The sequence below is a fragment of the Ziziphus jujuba genome, chromosome 4, assembly GCF_031755915.1.
Source record: "Ziziphus jujuba cultivar Dongzao chromosome 4, ASM3175591v1".
NCBI classification, from domain to species: domain Eukaryota; kingdom Viridiplantae; phylum Streptophyta; class Magnoliopsida; order Rosales; family Rhamnaceae; genus Ziziphus; species Ziziphus jujuba.
Window position 1 is genome coordinate 11661442 of NC_083382.1, and position 3132 is coordinate 11664573.

Below are 3132 nucleotides of genomic sequence, written 5' to 3' on the forward strand. Positions count from 1 at the left end.
TAGCAGAAAGAATGCAACTGTTCCAAGGTTCTGAAGTTTAGGCTTGAGTTCATGCAATTTAACCAAATTCCCTAATTTTTTAAGGTATCAATGACAGGACCCACCTTGGGAACCCTTTTAGGATCTTCCGGGTGGTTCCGCCTAGTGAAGTTCTACCGGACAATCCTTGGAGAATATCCAATGGAACTTTACCTTAAAATGTGGACAACGGACACCAGCAATATCAATAATACCTCAATATATAAATATAAAATAATCCACAATAGCACAAGTCTACAATCGGCCTATAGTACCACAGGCTATAACTACACACAGAAGTAATATGGTCTCTACTGAGTCCAAAACATAGATCAGAGCATTCTAAGAGTGTTAACAAAGTTTAGAAGTACAAATAAGTAATAAATAAGTCCGGAGAGATAAAGGTAAGATAAGAAAAGATAAATACTGCTACTGTAGCTAAAGAACGAGGTTGCAACTGAGCGTAAGGTAAACTGCCACTAATTGCCTGGACCTGGAGGAACGAATTTAAAACAAATAAAACATGAGATAAAGAAATCTCAGTAAGTGGCATAGTATAATAGGAAAATAATAATTTATTTCTGTAAAAAAAATATTTCTCTCAAAACTTCTTATTCGTTCGAAAAGTTTTCCGTTTAAAAATCATTTCACAAAACCAGAACTTATATTCCAATTTAATATCATAAAACCGATGTTCAAGAGTATAAAGTGAACGATCATTGTAATATTATAAAATATCTTAATTAAGATATAAATATTGAGCATAAAATATTATAAATGCAGTTCCACAAAATATTTATAAACGTGTAGCAATAATCACAACATTTGAAAACCAACAATATACTCAAACATATACCATGTACCATTTGATGTACCAATCTGTAAACCGTGGGATACACCCACCTCATGATCCTTAATATCCGAAAGGTATCGTAGAAATAGTAAACCGTTGGGACGTATCCAACCTCATGGTCTGTAGCAATAAATATCCTATGAGCTGAACCCAACCTCACAATACTGTGGCAATAATAACCTGTGGGATAAACCCAACCTCACGTTCCGTGGCAATAATATCTTTTAGGCTGAACCCAACCTTATGGTACCGTGACAATAATAACTTATGGGATAAACCTAACCTCATGGTCCGTGGCAATAATATCTTTGGGCTGAACCCAACCTCATGGTACCGTGGCAGTAATAACCTGTGGGATATACCCAACCTCACGGTTCATGGCAATAATATCTTGTAGGCTGAACCCAACCTCATGGTACCCTGGCAAAACCCGCGCACTATAATATAATATAATATAATATAATACTGATCCAAGATATTGGCATTACATGGTACATCAATTTACAAATAAACAATATAGTATCCTTAAAACAATATTGTAAAAGCATATATATTTTTTTTCCAACCAATATTGTAACATTATTCAGAATAAATATTCCAATTCAATCACTTATTTAATTATTTCAAAAAAATTCAAATCATCATTTCATGAAAACCAGAAATACTACAGTGAAATATATTCACCAATAAACCAATTTTAAGCACTTAAAATTTATAAAAATATTTAAACATGCTTAAAATCATATAAATTTCAATCTACTCCTCAGATCAAATATATTCCAAATGATGTAAAATCTCAATTCAAATACCAGAATATTTAATTAACATAATTCTCAAGTTCTCTGCTTCACCTCCCCTGTAGGGTATGAACCCCCTTATAATACTATCTAAAGCTCCTTTTAGGGGAAGACGATTCTTTGGGGTGGGGGATCATCTGGATCAGATACTAAATATAAGGAAAGCTCATATCCCTCATGTTCAGGGTATGGAGCTAGCGTTGAACATCGTAAGCAGTTGATTCCCTGCATGGAGGTCATGAAGCTCATATCCCTCACCATGCCTGTGTGTAGAGTTTCAACATCTTTGAGAACAGGTATCTCGTTACTAGTTGTTACCTCTAGGAACGTATACCCCCGGCGGCCTTAAGAATCCATCTCAGGGTTAGAACTTGCAATACAAAGACTAACCATGGAGGTCATGAAGCTGCTGAATCGACCTCCGAGAAGGAAGAAGAACAAGAGCTACTGCGGTTGAGGAATAAGCTGTCGTGGCTGCACCTGTCAAGTTACACGATCTTTCTATTTGCCTGGTTTGATTAGGGTTTATTCCTGAGCACTTTTTTTAAATGCTTTGGTGGAGCTGGAGAAGCAAGGGTAGCCCTTATTAGTAAAGCTTCGGCTTTGCCTTTCTAATCGGCATCTTTTGATCGTTTCACTGTCATAATGGGAAAAATCCACTCCACTACCCTAGCCCATCTCCATCTGATCTGAAAAACTTTATGGGGTAGTTTCACTTTTCAATCGGTATATCTTTCTCACCTCAATAAGTATTTAAAGAAGGGGCAACCAAGGAGAAGAAGATCAGAAGAGAAGACAAAGACAAAGAAGCAGCTTCAAGATCTGATTGGTCCACGTGGCATGAACAGTGATTGATGAACAGTGAAATGCCACGTGTCAACTTCTGATTGGTCCACGTGGCATGAACAGTGTCACACAAGGGTTTTTATTTGTTAAAATTCTCGGGGAAGAGAGAGAGAAGAGAGAGAAAGAGAGAGAGGAGAGAGAAAGAGAGAGAGAGAGCCACCGCCGGCCACCGGAGTTTTCCACTGTTCCGGCCGAGTTACTGTACACGCACCGGACAGAAAGCTTGCCCACCTCATTTCCGGCAAAACCTCCAAATTTCACGGCGAACGGCCGCCGGACGCGCCCGGATCGGACGTCCGAAGTTTGGCGGCGATTTTTCCCCCTCCACCGCCGGCCACCGCGAATCGGCACTATTCCGGCCGATATACAGTACACGCGCCATACACCCAGCATCCTCTCCTCAAGTCCGGCCTACCCACCAAAAATCACGGCCATCGGACCACCGACGCGCCGGGATCGGAGCGTTTTCCGGCGAGGGGTCAAAAATCTTCAAACGGTGATTTCTCCGCCGTCTGACCTCCGTTTTGCTCACCGTCGGTCCCGTTGGATTGCTCTCCTCACGATCTACAAATCTGCAAAATTTCACAGCCAACGGCCACCGCTGGAAAATACTGTTCC